Source organism: Tachypleus tridentatus, chromosome 8 (genome assembly GCF_004210375.1).
Source record: "Tachypleus tridentatus isolate NWPU-2018 chromosome 8, ASM421037v1, whole genome shotgun sequence".
In the NCBI taxonomy this organism is placed as follows: domain Eukaryota; kingdom Metazoa; phylum Arthropoda; class Merostomata; order Xiphosura; family Limulidae; genus Tachypleus; species Tachypleus tridentatus.
Window position 1 is genome coordinate 23,139,859 of NC_134832.1, and position 20,502 is coordinate 23,160,360.

At 33.0% G+C, this 20,502-nt stretch overlaps 1 protein-coding gene across 4 annotated transcripts in view; it reads right to left on the minus strand.

Annotated features, from left to right (window-relative positions):
* LOC143258673 (BMP-binding endothelial regulator protein-like) overlaps positions 1 to 20,502 on the minus strand; it is an 85,512-nt gene that overhangs the window by 52,570 nt on the left and 12,440 nt on the right. The gene's annotated exons all lie outside the window — the stretch shown is intronic.

Consider the following 20,502-nt stretch of genomic DNA (forward strand, 5'->3'; position numbering starts at 1 on the left):
GTACAGGTTTTATAAACTATTTACTAGTCATAAATTCAAAGTTATCTGCACGCAATATTCAGAAATAAAGCTTCTTGGTTTAATTATTCTTAGATTAACAAATTTAGTAAACTATGTAATTAAAGCTGGGGTTCTTTGATTAAAAAATTGAATATACTATATAATTGAAACTCGGGTTCTTTGATTAAAAAATTGAATATACTATATAATTGAAACTCGGGTTCTTTGATTAACAATCTAGTATAGTGTATAATTGAAGGCAGGGCTCTTTTATTTATAAATTTAGTATACAGTATAGCTGGAGTCGAGGTTCCCTGATTTACAAACGTTGCCTATAATACAGTGGATCTTCTATGGAAGTATTATCTAAAACACGAATTCGATATTTTTACATACATGGATTATTTATGGATATACTCCAGATACATATTTATTTTTAAATGTGGGGAGCGTGTTCTATTGCTGACTCTTAACATGATAATACTGAATATCAGTATCGCTTTTTACTTACATCTGCGATACTATCATATAAACAAGAAAACACAACTGTACGTTACAATACAGAATACCCCTTAAATAGTTTATCTAAATGATTATCAAGTAAAACATGATGCTTTATATATACAGATCAAAAGGTTCAGTTCAGTTAAAAACATACTTGAAAACTTTTGTCAAATAAACTATTAGCAATGGCCAAATTAACAACACCTATACGCCGTGACAGGTTAAAGTTGCTACAATCTTATATCTTTGTATTATTTATTTTTTCAGCCAACAAATAAAAAACTTCTGGAACTATAGATCTACAAATCGCCGGATTGAAGAGGCTGTTATAGCAACTTCACAACGTTTTTTGTTGTTTTTATAAGTGATTTAAGCGTCTAATCCTAAATTGTTGACTAAGTAACAACTTCCCTTTTTTCACATTATATTGAACACCAAGAAACGCTCGAACCAAAGGGTTTTTGAATGCAATTCAAATTCATGCGTAAACAGTTATTAATTATTCTTTAATACCATTGTTTACAAGTACTTTAAAGTGTTTAGTTTATTTAATCTGTTAAATCATTTTCTAATGTGTTTTTATCCAAGCACACAAGCGATAATAGTTTTCTTCTCTGTTTAAGCATATCTGTCGATAGGTTGTAAAGTACATATGAACGGATGAAACACATCATTTAACTGTTATGCAAAACAGTTCTTTTTTTCCTTTTACTTTATTTATAAATCAAAAAGATGAAATAACGACGTTTTGTTTTTATTTGCTAAACGTTATAAAAAAGCTATTTTTTTTGTCATGTGTGAAGTGACAAAGGCTGTCTATTCAAAAACGGTTTATTTGTATAACTGTTCTAGTTTAATAGCTCTGCCGCCCGACAACGTAGCTAATCATGTCATTGGCGTTATCAACACGCATGCCCAGTAGTCTTATCCCTAAACTGCATTTTCATTCGATGAGCATGTAGGTTTCTGAACTGTGCGCCTCTGAAGGCCAAAACAAACTATTCCCGCCAAAAACTGAGGAAGAAATAACTTTTAGTTAAAGATTACACCAAAGCTTGTTAGTATATTAAATATGATATTCGTGGTATTCATTATTTTATACTACGTTCAAAACTTATACAGCATATTAACTAATAATTAGTTTTGTTTCTCAATCTAAATCACCTTAAAATATTTTCAAACCACTAACGCAAAATAATTGAAACAAACATAATTTTGATATCTTACTGTCACTTGAAGCATATGCAAATAAACATCTCTCTCCGAGCCGATCCCATGAAGAAAACAGTTTCCTAAAAAAAACTCTATAAGTCGTACTGAGAAGTTCCCTTGGCTTTTAAAATGTTTTGCTTATTTACACAGAAAGCTGGACTTACAGAATACAATTTAAGGTTATTAAATAATATAAAAATAGTATAAATTATTTGTAATGATATACTGATGTTATAACTTATAAACCCTTACACGATTCACTTCAACTGTTTCTAACAGTAGGTGGGATGTTTTAAATTCCATGGAAGTGTAAGCCTTCAACTATGTTATAATAAACTTGTACCATCGTATTTAACCCTATTCTTCGAACGCTCAATACTATAATAACATGTCTAAGAAGTTGTAACAAAGGATTATTAAAATGCTTAAGTATTCACCGTAGCATAAGCATAAGTCAATGGGGAAGGCTGCCATCATAGGCGATATATGGTCAGTAAGAAATTTAAATAACTTTACTTAACTTTTTCGATTTGCATATTTATAAATATAACAATGAGGTGCGTAGGAATAAATAGTATATTTTTAAAGAAGATTTACCGTCGTCAGAAACTATATATTTTTTATTTTATAATATTATCTTGACCGATGTGATTAGTCGAAATGTATGCCACCAAATGTTACCGAAAAGTCCAGTAGTATGTTTTATTAAATGATTAAATCAAGTCAATACGTTACCGTGCCGGATTGTAGATCCAATAAACCGTGGTTCGTATTCTGTAACTGCAAAAACAAATTCCAAACCATATTTTGGAGCCATAGACTGTTCATAAGAATGTCTGTTAAATCCCACTATTTGTTATAAGTAATCTGTAAGCCAGTAGTGAGTGTTTTTGATTAACTGTCTTACCTCTCGTCTATCAATTCAAAATCTATGGACAGCCGGCACAGGTAACATTTGCGTAGCTTTGTGGCAATATTTAAAACAAATAAGCAATTAGATCAAAGAGAAAATTAACAGATGTTTCTGTGCAAAGGAACAAAAGAGTTTCAGCGAATACTAACTTTCATTTAAGATTAAAATAACAGTAGCTGTTCCTCGTTAAAGAATAATAAATTCTTTAGTTACTTACACGCAATATAATTCTAAGCAATCTTTTAATTTGTTAGCGAGTGGAAGCTGCAGGTTTTAATGACAACTTTAACATAGTCTTGAAAGTTATAGTTTTCGTTGTACATTTGAAGCTGGGTTATAAATGTGAGATAGTTAAAAAAGGATGTAATGAATTTTTTTCAAGAAGATAGTAGAGTCAATCAGTCAGCAAATTGGCTATCGCTGGTACTATGTGCAAGTAACATTATTTTATATTACGTTCGAACTAAATTGTTATAGAGGTTGTAACGTCATCGGTAATATAGGCTTGCAACAATTTGCGATAATGTTCGAGCTTTTAAGCCGTAGTAACGTCAAAGACGGAAATAAACTAATTTGTTATAGTTTAACTGGACTGGATTTTAAATTGTTTTTACAAGATAGTTAAAAAAATTGTTAATGAAAGAACAACGATACAGAAATTTGTTTTTTTTTTAGGTATAGGCAAATGGTAGAGAACATCGTATCTTCAAACTAACTACGAAAGTTACCTGAGCAAAAACGACGACTAGATGTTTAATACTGTTTAGTGAGATATAAAAAAATTTCAAGTGTCAATCCTATATTTATTAAGGCTTATTTTAGCAATTAAACGACCTTTTCTTTTGTAACACCATGAAAATCTGCGCGATAATGAAGGAAATTGGTAAGTTATATTTAGTTTGTTTAAAAAAACATTCAAAACTACAATGTTACGACAAGTAATAAACTTCAAAATTTCAATAGATTTATACGATAGTCCTATAATAAGTGTTTAATGAAAGTATCTATAGTTTAATATAAATTTATATGAGTTTCTTTTGCCTTCTTCACATAGATAAGACGTCGTAATTGTAATGAGAAGAGCTGTTTCTCTGTTTAGTTTATAACTTCTTAACCTAGATAGTGACCGAACGGTCAAACACACCTACTGCTTGAGACAACAAGCCTGTCTGGCATTTGGTGGTTGCTCCAGATCACGTAAGCACGACAAGTTGGCCAGGCTGGAATGTAACATTATCAAGGTTAAACCATGGGCGGATTGCTGCTTACAACTGTTCCGACGAAGAAAACTATTGCTCATCTAACTGAATAGCACGTGAACCAACACATGCGGAGCTTCTAACCTTAAAAACATTCTTGAAATACAAAAATCTCACTGGAATGCACACTCGCAAATTTTAAGTTCTTAAAGTTAACTAGGTTTGGGAAAAATACCTCAGTAAAGACTTGAGGTTAAAGAAAAACAGTATTTCTGTAAATTGTCACATTTGAAAATAATTTTTGACCATGAATCATGGAAACAATGATTAAGCTCGACGGTAACTTGGGTTACACTCATAAAATACCCAAAACACCTGCATGCTGGGTCTAAAGACAGAGGTTCGAAATTTAGTATACACCAATACTAAGAACCCGATTTTTATGTTATGAAATAATAACACGTTACCCATTTCATTTTCAATTTTGGATAATGATTATTTACTTGTATTTCTAATAATTATTGTTTTTTATTAATTCTTATTTTTGTAACTTTCTGATTTATTATCGAAAACCATAACAATTTAGGAAAAAACCTGAACTGTTCTTTCAACATACTGATGTTACAAAAACAAGTTAAACAACATGTTTTTCTTACTTCCAGTCAATCAAAAATGATATTTCCTTACTTCTTGTCTTCTAGTTCGAGTTACACGGAATGTTATTTACCACTTTTATCTGTAACCTGAATCTCACCCCTGTAGTGATTCATTCAAACTACAATTACCAGTGTATAAAGCTTATCCCCACCCTTAAATGTCGCTTGTCCTTCTCTTTCCAGGACCGAACATGGTCAAGTGATTATCGTGGCGATACTGTAAATCCAGGCATGTGGAACTCGCGTATGTTTCCCGCAAAAAAAAAAAAAAAAAGCATTCTGAGCTTTAGGGCTGTGGGTCTGCTATAAAGGTAACAGTCAAATATCACTCACTATTGAAATTAACAAATGTAAAGGCATTCCTCATGTTGGTCAAGAACCATTGCAATAAAAATATGTCAAACAAACTGTCTGTTCACTGTTTAAATAATTCAGACTTCAGTTCTTGTTTTTATAATTTCACGGATATTTTAAAACATTTCTCATGTAAGGGGACGAAGAGGAACTACAAAGTTCCTGAACACCCCAGTTGGGGAGAGAACTCTTCTGATTTCTCTCTCTCTAAACTGAACCCCTGCCACGTTAGTTTAGTTTAATTTACTCACTATTCAGTCTGACAAGAGTTAGTGTGGTTGAATGTCGTTGACTAGCCGCCTTCCCTTTAGTCTTTCAATTCAAAATCAACTACGGCTGTGCACAGATAGGATAGCATAAAACATGTAAATAACATAAAAAGTAATATTTGGCGAAGAATAAACTATGCTAGGAGTTTAACTGGTAAAAACTACGGAACAACACCAGAAAACATCATTAAAATATAAAAGACATACATTAGACCTGTAATAGACTATGCAGCTCCTGCATGGATCAATGTAAGTATAAAACAAATACAAACCACACTCCAAACATTACAGAATACACTAATTACATCAGCATACAGAGTACCTAAAACCACTTTGTTAAATTTCATGCATAATTACTCAAATACACGAACAATACCAGATAGACTCCTGCAGAGTACAATAAAATATTTTGATAAAAATTGGCGAAAAAATGAGTTGTTATGCGAACTAGACAGGTATTGCATATATGATGAAGAGAGACTTAAACACCTCTCCCCGTTAAATCTATACATTAGATCATTAAGACAAAATCATTTAAAATAATAATAATAATAGTAGTATTAGAATAGAGATAAAATAAAACAGGCCACCTCCGTTCTAGACTTATTAATTAAAAAAATAATAATAAATAATAAAAGAACAATATAAATGGATATTGTCCTGAAAAGGACCAGACTAAATTTATGACATTACTCCATCCATTCTGTATCTAAATCGAAATATATATTAATCTGGCCACTCCAGCAAAGTCATGGAAGGAGGAAGAGGTCGAGTGTACCTGACCCTCCTGGGTATACACATAAATATACCCAAATACCAGAGAGAGAGAGAGATAGGATAGTAGTTTGTCTATATTCCTTGTGGCTGAACACTTCGACATAGGGAGTCAACCACTTAAATATAAGTTTAGACATATGTATGTTATCAAGAGCTGTACAGCTAAACTTGTTGCATGTAACTTAAAGAAAAAATGTAAGAACAATTTTGTAATCTGATGACAAACTAAACATTGACATTACTTCCACAGTCTAGCTGCACTGTTTTTAATGAACATAATGTTCATAATTATATAAGTACTATATACTTTAAGCTGAAAAAGAACATATACTTTCAACAATCACAACGTGTTTGACGCTACTACTGATAAACATTGGGAATGTCATTTATAAAAAGTCATAGAAACAACTGATATTTGTCATCTATCAAATGGTATCATTATCATGTTTCCGACAATTTTTTAATTATATCATTAGCAGTACTAAGTAATTAGACAATTTTTTTGTCAGTATCGCTTGGTTAAGTGAAAGCATTTTACTAATACGCCCCCCAGTGATACAGCGGTATGTCTGCGGAATTACAACGCTATAGTTCGGATTTTGATACCCGTGGTAGATATAGCACAGATAGTCCATTGTGTTGCTTCGGGTTTAACTACAAACGTTTACCAATATAACAGGAAAATCGGTTTTCTATCTAAGTTAGTGCTGTTTCTAATGAGAAATCACAGCAACATTTATTGACAAAAAACAAAAGCTAAGTAGACTTTAACTAAAGGCCTTTCAAAATACTTATGTATCCACCTGCTTTTGGGTTAGTGGTTTTTTGGTTACAGGATCCCCAATAACATATATGGTTTACAGTAATAATAATAATAACGAATAAAATAAACACCACCACTATTGCAATTAATCCCTCTAATTACTGCATATATTGTACAAAATTATTATTTTTCTCTTATTTCTTTAGTCAATACAATACAATATGTAGATTCTACCAATATTAAACGGTAATTTGGATGTTAAAAAGTGAAATTATAGAATCATCTGAAACCATCATGGTGTACAGTAATTGTGTTTTAAAACTTTGTTTTAAGGGGGAGCGAGATTATAAACTGCGATATGATATGTTCATTTCTACACTACTACAAATTAATCGACATCGTTGAATGTAAGAGCATCATCAACCAATAAATAAAATCACGTGCGTATCAAGCACGTAAAGAGAGCGTGACTTTGCATGCATCTAAAACTCCTTAAGAAACGAAAATTTTTGTCTAGAAGTAATTACAATTGTTCATCCTTTGTAAGATACCTTGTTTAGTAGAAGAGTCTGAAACTTGTTTTATCTGAATGCCAGTGATTTGCTTGTTTGTTTGTTTTGGAATTTCGAACAAAGCTACTCGAGGGCTATCTGTGCTAGCCGTCCCTAATTTAGCAGTGTAAGACTAGAGAGAAGGCAGCTAGTCATCACCACCCACCGCCAACTCTTGGGCTACTCTTTTACCAACGAATAGTGGGATTGACCGTTACATTATAACGCCCCCACGGCTGGGAGGGCGAGCATGTTTGGCGCGACGCGGATGCAAACCCGCGACCCTCAGATTACGAGTCGCACGCCTTAACGCGCTTGGCCATGCCGGGCCAAATGCCAGTGAAACAAAACGTCCTTGTTATACTCAACTTCTGTGATTCAATGACGCTTGCTGTCGTTAGAGGTCTCGCCTTGCTTATCGGCTTTTCCCGATAATCATGCAAGGCCCTACGCAACACCTAAAAGTGAAGGCTTGTTTATTTCAGTTAACCATCTAAAGAATTCACAATTTTTAGTTTAATTGTACTTTTCTTGATAAAGGTTGTTGTTTTGAATTAAGCACAAAGCTACACAATGGGCTATTTATGCTCTGCCCACTACGGGTATCGAAATCTGGTTTTTAGCGTTGTAAGTCCGTAGACATACCGCTGAGCCAATGGGGGGCTCTTGGTAAAGGTAATTTTCAACTTCACAATAAGAGTTCGTATATAGCTTATTTCTTTCAAACTGGAGTCTTGTTTATATAAGGATTTTCGCTTAAAGCTACAAAGGACTAACTACGCATATCCGTCCCTAATTTTAAATTGATAGAATAGAGGAGAGGCAACTGAACAGCAGCGCTCACTGCCAGTTCGTAGGTTACTTTTTCTAACCGAATAGTGGGATTTTTATATCGCACCCAAAACCTCATTGTACTGAACATTTCCTTACGTCAGCGAGAAGCGAATCATAAACCTTCAGATTCACAGTATAAGCTCACCAATCAATAGCATCATGTTATGTTATGCGTGAGGTTATTGCAACTTGTAATATTTTTTTTTTTTTTTTGAGAATTTCAACATTGTATTCTTTCGTGATCAATACTGTATCTGGTTTGGTTTTGTAATAATCGTTCAAATAAAGTTCTTAAAAACAGTCCTGCATTTACGTATTATTTTTAATAATGTAATTGATCCAAGGAACAAACGTATAAATGAGCATATATTTATCTTCCGTCGTCCAGAAGGCTGGTTCGTTGTTTTCGAACACAGAATAACAAAGTGCAACGTTCTAGTTATTTTTTTAGTTAAAATAAAAGATCTATCAAAAACATGCATTTGTAAACTTTCTAAGAACGTCATTTAAATGTAAACAAAATGGGAAAGCTTCCCGCGAAAACATAAACCAGAATATCGTCATTTTTGTTGTTTCTTGTAAACAGTAGCGGCTTGATAAATCTCAATGTGGACGAAAGGTGTATGTCGACACCAGAGAAGAGGCTCGAAAGCTTGCTCAAAACTAAGGAAATATGTACAGTATCTGTATCAGTGAGAAAGATAATAACGATCTAAGACCATACGTGTTTATGTTAATAAAGTTGGTCCAGGATTGTTTTAGTGTTTATCAAAAAATACAGTGGATGTATCGTGAGTCACAAAGTGACTCATAATAACGCAATGCTTTCAAACCAAAGAGAAAAATATAATCATGTTCTCTATCTTAAAAGCATGGAAATATAATCTCATGTAAGAGACACTGTCCTGTATTCCATTTTGATTTTTATATGGAAAAATATGTGTACATGAACGCCGATAGTTTGGTGTTATACTTCCGGTTTAAAAAGGAGATTTTAAATCAAAACCTTCCAACCGTTATCAAACACCTTAACACTTGTCCAGGAATATAGATAAGCAGGGTTAGGACGTTTGTGTTTTTCTTATTTAGATGGCTTATAGTGGTTACAAAAAGTTATCTTGACGCCAGCTGATGGAATAGTGACGTCAGAAAGACAGGATGTGCTAAGAAACTAAGGTCACCATACTCAAGTGTGTTTTTAGGTTTTCGACGCTACGTTTTTGTACGTTTAAAAAGTGCGTAACATAATAAAGAAAGACAGTTACAACATGTTGCGACTTTACGATAAAATGGTTTAATCAGACTAAGGAGTTTCACAGATAAAATTTTATCGCACTTAGGTTGCTTTGTGATTCAATATATACGTATAATGTTTTATAAGAACTGCTATTGTCTAAGAATTTTCTGAAATATATCTAAAAAAAAGAAATCACTATTTTTTTCTTCCTTAGTGTTTATGAGGCAAGGCCCGGCATGGCCACGTGATTAAGGCACTCGACTGGTAATCCGAGGGTCGCGGGTTCGAATCCCCGTCACACCAAACAGGTTGGCCCCTTTCAGCCGAGGGGGCGTTATAAAGTGGTAGTTAATTCCACTATTCTTCGGTAAAAGAGAAGTCCAAGAGTTGGCAGTGGGTGGCGATGAATAGCTGCATTCTTTCTAGTCTTAATACTGTTAAATTAGGGACGGCTGGAGCAGATAGCCCTCGTGTAGCTTTGCGCGAAATTCAAATTATACGGCAAAACTTAAAGGTAGTTTTTTCTATGTCTAGGATAGTTATTTGTTTGTGTTTAAGAACAAATACAATATAGGCTATCTGCGCTTTGCTCTCCATGGGTATCGAAACTTTTTAGCGTGTAAGCCTTTGAGCTTATCGTTCAGCCACTTGGTGGGAAGCAAAGGTGTGTGAAACAGTGACTTCTGACAAACTGTTTTTTATTACAAACCTTTGTCCGATTTTAAAAGCATCGCAGTGAAAAAATATAACGAAAAAACACGTTCAAAGCCACAATATAGTCAACAAGACAATCTGAATATAAAGCGTAAAACCCTACAAAACTCTACGTCGATATTAAGACGATAATTTTGAAGTTAGTAAAAGTTCGTGACTTCATAGTTTAAGAAAAACAGCATTTAAAATAAAAATTTTGAACAACAGGAAATATTGTAAATCAATGAGGTGGAATATTTATTAACTCTTTCCTTCCCTTTTTTCATCTTTGTTTTATTGTTTGTTCCTCCGCCTATTTCTAGATTGTTAACTTATACAGTTATTTGTTTTACCAAAATTCGGAGACGAAGAGTTTTGTAACTGATGTTGAAACACGTTATTTTTCAGGTTGTTTTTTAACTGAATGGTGAAGACGTGTATCAACAGCAATATCGATATACTCACTTTTTTTTTTCTAAAACGGAAAAATCGGTTAATAACCAGTACGTACACAATACCACGTAGAGTAATATAAAATGAAGTTTACACCCACTCTTGTCAGAACAAGAAGTTTATATGGCCGTTATAAAATAAAGAGTATGTGTTTCTCTCACAACCGAAAAATCGGTTAATAAGTTTAATATTAAGCTCATCCTAAAGCAGCAAAGTCGATTAAGTCTTCCATGGGATAGTGGTAAGCTTACGAACTTGCAACACTAAAACCGGGGATTCGACTTCTCTCGGTTGACACAGCTGATAACCTAATGTGGCTTTGCTCTCAAAGAAACATACATACCCTTAAAGAAACTCAGCATTGTTGGTGTTTTTTGGCTTCCAGAATTCTACAGAATTAACTGCATCAGATATATCAATAGAACATGTTGAATCATTCGTTAACATCAGTTCTTTAACCTTGTATTATAGTATGACGAGAGACGTCTCGACAGAACGAAATAAATATATAGGGTGCTTGTTTGTTTTTCTTTTACCATGGTTATGAGACAGAGGAGGGGGCATAAGCCCACACACAACAAGATAAGCGTCGCTGTCAGATTACATGACATTCTTTTCAATGAACTACTTTGTTTAATTAAGATGTTTACAATACGATTTGAACAGCTGCACCACCTTCCACCACAAACATTTTTTTATTATTATTTACTGTCTTTGTTCGTCATTAAAAAGCCACTCGACTGAGACTTCCCAAGTAAAGGAAAAAAGACGGAACCAGCTTTCTACACCACTGAAATATAGCACACATTTTTGATTGAATACTTCTCTGTACATTCGATAAAACTCGCCCATCTTTCGTTTGTAAAAGGAATCTAGATATATCATATTTTACTAATAAGAACTGGAGTGTCGACGGCTCCTATCGACAAGTCTATAAACAACTTTTACGCAACGAAGAAAGAATTCACAACTTCGCCATTAACCATTTGCCAGTAGGTGGACTCATGTATCACTCTTCTTCGTAAGCACCTGGTGATTGTTATTAGGTTAAAAGGAACACCGAGAAAGAAAGAAAAATAAAAGTTTGGCAAAGGACGAATCTCATATATTTCTACTTGCATTAATCGGTGGGGATCCAAAAACCGCATCGTATTAACAGACTTAATGTTTTTAGGACACTCATTGTTAATCATTTTCAATTTCATGGACCCATAACCACTTTTTGTATGTACAAAATTCATTAAATGTTTGGATTATTCGTGACCAAAATAAAGCATTTCATCAATGTTTATAATCAGGTGGGTCCATTAGGAAATCGTTTGTTTTGTTTTTGAATTTCGCACAAAGCTACTCGAGGGCTATCTGTGCTAGCCGTCCCTAATTTAGCAGTGTAAGACTAGAGGGAAGGCAGCTAGTCATCACCACCCACCGCCAACTCTTGGGCTACTCTTTTACCAACGAATAGTGGGATTGACCGTCACATTATACACCCCCACGGCTGGGAGAGCGAGCATGTTTAGCGCGACGCGGGCGCGAACCCGCGACCCTCGGATTACGAGTCAGGAAATCGTTTGATAGTCGCTTAAAATAAATTCCCGCTGTGCCGTCGGAAGTGGGAAACAGGAGGGGAATGGACCCTCTGCAAGAAATTAGTTGGAGCAGAAATATATTGCGTTGCCTGGAGAGACAAAACAGATCCGATTTTGAGATTGGCATCATATTTTGTTTAAAGTCTCAATATTTGGACAGAAAGATGTTTCTATGTTTGTAACGTTGTACTAATCCTACTACTACAGCTAGTGCTGTTAAACGTTCCTAGAGGTCGGGCTGATGCTTTTAACAGGTTTTGTTTTTGTTTAGAATTAAGCACAAAGCTGCACAATGGGCTATCCGTGCTCTGCCCACCATGGGTATCGAAATCCGGTTTTTAGCGGTGTGAGTCCGCACACATACCGTTGTGCCACTGGGGACGCTCTTGACAGACTCAGTATATGGATTTATTAAAACTAGAGATGAAAATTATTCAAGATTGTTGGTTTATTGTAATTTGCGTCTACCTATTTTTAATAAACTTATTCTTTCATAATTAAACTTTCCAACAGAAGAAGTACACGTTACTACAATAATATTCTTACCTTTTCTAACCGCAAAAAAAACAACAACAAAAAGTTTGAACTTTATACGTTACTATAAATATACTTAAATATATTCTTGTTACAATTTTTTTACGTATGAAGACAATATTGCAGCTAGATATAAGTGTGGTTGGTACTATTTCATCTACACTAAAAGTAATAAATTTTAATCGAGTCTATATGTTGTTGTGTTTGGATTATATACACTCGTTTCGTGAAAACCACTAAAAAAATCAGTTGTGATTTTATTGTTTCTAATAAACAAAGAAATTGTCTCCAATTTAAAATTAGTTTATATCAACTTGAAACTATACGTATAATCAAGATAGGAACATGAGAGGACTAAAATGCACTTAATATACATTTTGCTCATCAAATCGTCACATTTGACCGTCAGTATATTTGGTGTAAATATAATTCCTGTGATAAGAGTTGACATTCAAAAGTCATCTGTACATTGTCAACGCCAAGTCCAATATTTGTCACGAACTTTTACACGCCTTTAAGTGTGCCGTACAACCTATAATATCTTATTACCCCAGTAAGACGCATAAGATATTGATAAATTACAGCATGATTTACAGCAGAAATACAACATGAAGTTAATATTCATATTATCACGTGCAACTCAGTCCATGTTTATTATTGTGTCTTATTATTGTGTCCCCATTGTTTTACACATAAGGGGATGGGGTAGTCATTTTTGTAAAACTGAATACATTTTCATTGTTGCTTAACTTAGACAACTATACAAAAACTGACAGCTAAGCAATCAGATAGCTAAAAACAATACAATAAATACTGCAAACTTTTAGTTAGCTCATCTCGTGTTATTACGTGAAAACCAAACAGAAATTCAAGAGAATAGGTCAAACCTATAAAAAGTATATACGCTGTTCCTTTTATAGTGGAAATTTTCGTAAAACATTCATGTGTTTGTTTCAGTTTTTTGTTTAAAGGCACCACAGGATCCATCTGTGCGCATCCATAATTTGCAAGTGATAGATTAGACTTCAATTTGTGGGTTAATTTTTTATGATCGAATAGTGAGTGGGTTTATATCGTTACTCTGACAACGCGTCCACGCGCAACCTTGAAATGTGAAACACGTTTTTGCCGCAAGAAGATCACAAATCATGGAGTATCAGCTTCACAATTCATGCACGCTAACCACAGAGCCACGCTCGTGTGTGTTGCTGAAAACGAAATGGGAATTATTATAAGAACGCTGGCCTCTCACTAAAAGGGTTGTGGCAAAAATTCTAGTTATAACGAATTTCGTGTAGTAAACCATAATTCGTAAACACCTCTACTATTCGACCTTCAAAGAATAAAAGGCCGATTATGCACCACTTAAAGACAACATATTCGAAGTTGTAGTTTTAATATCTGAGATACTGAATGATTTAATTGTTTGTTAGCCTCATTTTAAAAAAAAAACAACAACAAAAAACATGACTATGCAGAATTTCCACCAATCTGTGTAGCTCTCGCTTTCCAAATTCTGAATATATAAAGATCCAAACTCGATTCGTTAGAGGGGCGAGCTAACAAAGAATTAGAAGCATGACTTTGCATTGTAGATCCGTTATCAATATGTTCGCAACGGTATTACAGATAAAGAATAGCGGACTAATATTGAATTTTCAGGGTTTTTTTTTTCTACTCCTGCTTGTAACTTAGAGCTGAAACTCGATCTCCTCGATTTCTGCACGCGCTGTCTACAAATTTCAAGCAGACCCCAAGAGGGCAGTAAACACAATAAATCGAACAAGATAACACAGCTTGTTGCAGTAGGTATGGATTTTGACTTATTAAAACATATATATTCTGAATAAGTTACAACGAAATTTTAGTGGAATAGGACTCACCTGTAATTTAATCGTTCCAATTGTTCAGTATAAAACACAAAGCAAATAACTAACTCTCGCCAGTTTTAAAATAATTAACAACAACTATCTACCAATTTTATTGTAACAAAAATACACTTTTTGCAGAGTATTGTGTATTAGATCTTGTTGATAGTTAAAGTATTTGACTAAATAGTAAAGTTTTCTTCACGGGTTAAACCTGAAATTGAAACAGTAACTTATTAAATAAACAACATCAGTGAGTTAAACTTAAGCTTGAGACAAAACTTACTTTTTTCTATTAAGTAATTTATTTGGATTATCACCACATATTTCTAATATAGAAGCTTCCTGTTCAATTCCCTTAACCTTCCACAGGTGCGAGACGTTTAATAGCAACGAAAAGCCATAAGACAAAATTACCTTTTGGTGAATTTGAAACAGTGTTCAGAACCTTTTATGAACCTTGAGATTATGCTAAAGATAAAAGACTATCGTAACCATACATTTGTCATTTTACTTAAACAAAATGAATGAACTGAATCTTCATTTTGGCTAAATAATTTTTAATGCGACATCAACACCTTGTAAACGGCATAAATACCTTAAGATATGATACTGAATGCACAAAGTCGTAAACTTTTAATGATCTATTAACTGTTTTTTTTATTTCCTGTTGTTTTGCTTACACATCAGAATGTGCAAAAAGAAGGCCTATGGGATAACTATGACAACTATTATTTCTTATTCTGTACGTACATATATTTCAAACGTTCATTTAACTTATTGAGGAATAAATATACATACATTTAAGCATGACTAATTTATCCACATATCCCACGATTTTTGTTGTTTTCTTTTATTGCATTTGTTCGATTGAAATTAGCGAGACCGAAATTAAGGATACAGAAAGCTTTCTTTTTGTAGAGGAAAGATTTAGTTTAAAACACAAATTTAAGCTATATTAGTAATCTGAGGTAAACCTAAACGTTCATGATATATTTTTAAGTGTCGAGAAGCTTTTTCTCAGTGAAACACAAAAGAACATGCTCAGTAGCAATAATATAAAACTTTTGTGTTGCGATTAACTCGAATAATTTAATAACAAAGATTTAGGCTTAACAAAACAACAATTGTAATAAAGAACCTGTCTAGAAAAAATGAACTCCTGACACTTGCACGTAGATACAATAGCATACAAAACCCATTGTAGCTTGTAAATAATTAAGTATTTTTACTTACAGTACAACAACAAAAAACCTCACAAGTGCTCACAAAAAACGTTGAAACAGTATGGAGGTAAGACATGGATCCTTCTTAAAGTTAGTTTGACGATAATATTTTTTTAAATTTTTTTAATGCAACTAAAGAAGAAACATTGCTCTTTTTTCTAACACAGTTAACTTTAACTCTCAACTAAATCCAATTGCTTTAGAACTGAATAGTAACTAATTACCTTTAACTCCGCTGGAAGACTCTAACGAATATGTTAATCAACTAAAGAGTACTGAAAGAGTGTGTAGTAGTAATCCCATCAGAACACAGAAATATGAAAGACAGTTCTGTCTCCACAAATCAATATAATTAATAAGAACAGATCATCAAAAATTATTCGAGGTGTAAAAATATATAGCTTTTGTTTGCATGTACTAGTGGAAAAACGAATAATTTCAAAGTAAATCTAACGTTTCCCTTTCTGTTTTGATATAAGTGGAAAGAGTAAATTGTGGCCTTGAATCAAACAATGCTGTTATGACGTTATATACGTTATTATTAATAAAGTTAAACATTGGTAATTGGATTACTTTCCTACTCACAAAGAAACCTTATTAATCTTTTAAAACGTTTTATGTTGTTTAGAAATAACAGGTTTATCCCGTGGTGCGTGTTAGGATTCGGATCAGTGGATAACAAAAAATAGTAACGTCTGTCGTGTACAGTAATAAATGAGTAACCATTTTTCTAGTATTTTCAGACAAACATCCAATTCTATAAAAATAGTTTTATAATATTTTTGAAGATTCTAAGAGTGGAAAGTAACTTATTTGTGAATGGAGATTCCTCGGGGTAATATTAAAAGATTATATATTAAGAGCCAATGTAATATTTTCACCCACTAGATGGCAGCAAAAAAGAGTTGAGCGATTATTTGTTTTTGATTTTGTAGTTTTTTAAACGCTATGCTACATGTGATGACAGGCTGTAAGAAAGAGTCATGACTACATGTACCATAGCTTATGTTGTACAAAGCAGAAATAATAGAACACAGAATAAATAGATATTGCAATATATTCTCCTGGTAGTGAAAACCAAACACTTGTATTGGAAAGAAAGGTTACGAAGAATTACTCTGTTAATATTCATTGTTAAATAAATTGTGGTTTTTTTCTTTTATTTTGTTACTTATCCGTCCACATGTTCATTACATTTTTGTCAAGCTTCTATGAAAATATCTTAATAAAATAATTTGAATTATTCAAGATAATAATAACTTATGAAATAATAGAAGAAATATGAAATAAAAATGATAATTAGCTACACGAAGGCTATCTGCATTAGCCGTCCCTCTTTTGCACAGTGCAAGGTATGAGGGAAGACAGCTAGTCATTACCACCCACCGTAAACTCTAGGGGCTACTTTTTCACCAATGAATAGTGGGACTGACCGTACATTATAACGTTCCCACAGCTGAAAGGGCGAGCATATTTGGTGTGACCGGGAATCGAACCTGCAATCCTCAGAATACGAGTCGAGTGCCTTATACACTTGGCCATAAGGGCCGACCAAAGTGTCAAACTTTATTAGTTTCACTTCCACACATTCATTACAATAATGTAGTTATTTTGGATGTCCAACTGAAACATTACATTCTTACATTTTTCAGGTTTTGGGTAATAATAATTATATATTCCACCCTTTTGTTAAAATGAGAGCTCTCTTTACAAATAAATAAAGACACTTGATGGATATATGTACAGAGTTACTGTCGACTTTTTTGTTTTTTCATCTTAGCTAAAATTTGAAATGCTAAATACGAAACCGGTTTAAAAGCACGCTGTTTGTCTTCAATAATTTACGTACTTGTATACGTTCTTTCAGCACACTTCTTGAACTGCAACTGTTTTCTGCGCATGCCCCATTTCCATATGTTAGAACAGATTAGCTCTTTTCCTAGTTTTGCGTGAAATTCAACAAAAAGAAACAATTTTTTTTCTTCAATGATTTGCCTTAAACATAATCGCAAACTTTCTCCTTAGCTCTCAGACACGTGTAACTTATAGTATGAGTTTATTTTGTCATTTGAACACATTACACACTTAGAGAGTAAACAAAATGAATCAGTTTTATACTGCAAAACAAAATGAACAGTGTAGTATCATGTTACATGTTCATGAACTAAGTTAACTTACTCGTAATTAAAGTTGAAGTACTAAGACTGTACGGCGTTATATAAAGCGGGGAAAACAAGACACGTTTTCTTGGGAACTATTTGTATGTTTGTACAAACAAGGGTTATTCACAATAAGCAATTATACCTCCCTTTTCCCCAGATTTTTTTAGATAAATATTCTAAATGTTAACATTAGGCAATTAGAGGGCTTAATGTTTGCATGAAAAAATCTAGAAAAGTAATCCATCCTATTTAAAATAAGGGGCAGGTGTTTAATATAGTAAAAACATTCATTTCACCCTTTAGTGTGTGCAATTTTATGCAACTTTTGATAAAGCTGGTTTAATCTTCCTATTTTAAAATATGCTCACGAATATCTTAACATTTAAACTGTTCAAGATTTACAAAACTATTGATTGATGTGCGTTTTGTACATGTTTTTAATCACTCACAAAACTACTTGTTTTACAGAGAAAAACACTTTACTATGTTTGATGCTGTGACGGTAGAAGTTTTCTAGCAGTTTAGTTTTAGGCTTGGATGTCTGCCAATGTCAAACAGAAAAGGCATGATATATGTGACATAGTAAACTGTTAATTCAGAAGCATTGAAAATTGATTTTGACAGTGCTAAATTTATTTGGTCCGATAAATGCAACGTAGGCGAGTCTTTATGCGTACCTAACCCCAGGGGAGAATTTACAATAGCATGTTAACTTTTACAAACATGACCTATCATGAGGGTAAATATTTCCCATCGGCTTCTCCCACGACCAAATTGGACTGCTTGTTGAAATTGTTAATCCTAAAATATACTCAAGTATTCTTGAACGATCACCCATTGGCCTTCTATATTAAAAAAAATGTCCTTCTTATGTTATGCTCTAAGACCCCAGATAGACATTTTAACAATATATCAGCTACAGCAATGTAACTAGTGTTAACACATTTCATTACCCTTAATTTGAAATAAATAATGATTTGTAGATTAATATAACATTTTTATTTACTATTTTCCTTTTAAATTTTGCAAAATGTATGTGTGTGAAATGGTGTCTCTATTTCTTCTGTTATTATAAAAAAATAAAAACTTGCTCCAAAACGGTTCACTGTAAAAATAATTAATAACAATAAATAATCAACAGCTAATTTACGGATTATGTGTGTATTTTCTTATAGCAAAGTCACATCGAGCTATCTTCTGAGTCCGCCAAAGGAAATCGAACCCCTGATTTGAACGTTGTAAATCCGTAGACTTATCACTCTACTAGCGGAGGACATACTGATTATGTCAAAAAATAAAATTACGTAAATAATACAAACCTTTTCACCATATATGGAAAAATTTAATAATGAAAAGTTTCAAAAATATGTTAACACGAACACTAAGAGTAATTTAAATATGTTGGATGTTATTAAACACAGCAAGTAACACAGGTTTAAATCTTAAAAACTATTTCGTGTTACTACTACATCAGGACCTTATACATTCACTTCAGGTTAGAGTATCAGTTTTAAATGCTTTAATTTCTGTGATGAAGCCAGTCTGTAGCATCAGTTTTAAATGCTTTAATTTATGTAATGAATACAGTTTGGAGTATCAGTTTTAAATGCTTTAACTTCTGCAATGAATACAGACTAGTTGAGTACTTACCATGGCTTACTTTGATCAATGAATAACAAAAGAGTTATTCATTTTCATGTTTTAACGTTTGATAATGTATATGTATAAGTATTTAGTTACAATGCAAGCAATTTATTAGGTTGACTTCATATTTTAAATGAATGTACACGTTAGAATGTCAGTTTTTCCTGCTCTTAATTTTGCAATAGAAAAATGAAATTAAAAGATTAGGTAAACTCTTTGTTAATTATTTTATTACTCCAAGTAAAAAAGTAGCAGCTTATTACACTTTGCCAAGTGTTGCTAACATATGATAGGATTAGCTTGTTATCACTCGTGCGTATCATTGAGCACATTAAACTTAAGAATAAGTTTTGAGCTGCTAATCTTTAGTAAAAGTAGCTAAATTTATTAACTCTCAAGAAAATTTTGGAAGCATAAAAAAGTCCAAGCCTACACCTAACCTTTCTGTTTTTGAAGCTCTTAATTTTTATACTAATTACGACATTTCTCTGACAATGCTTGAGTTGCGTATTAACTTCAGTTTCTGGGTCAAAGGATTAAAACTTGTCGTGAAGCCGGTTTCTAATTGGTGATAGATAAGAGACTTTTCATTATTACGTTTTCGCATCTAGTTGACACAATGCTAAATATCGCGTTGTTCCTATATAAACCTGTTCTCGGAGTCCTGTGCATAGTAGTTCCACACAGAAATACATATTGTGCTCCAATTTTTCAAGTTATCATGATATAAAGGATGTCTTTACCAATTGTTCTTGTAAAAGATAAAAACTAAAACAAAACGCATATACCTTACCTTAAAAATTATTTTATATCTGCTAAAACTGATTGTTTACATCATAAAAAACACGTTATAAAGGTGATAAAAATATTTATTGAAGTATCTCATAAAAAATGAGACTTTATACGGATTAGCCGAAATGAATATTTTAAATTTTATTGACAAATGACAAAAAAAATTCACAATAAAAATAAATAAAACCACCAACATATAACAGACACTATCTCTCGAATAAAACATTCTAAAATATTACTGTTTTGACTTGTTTTCGCTTTGTAGGAAGTTT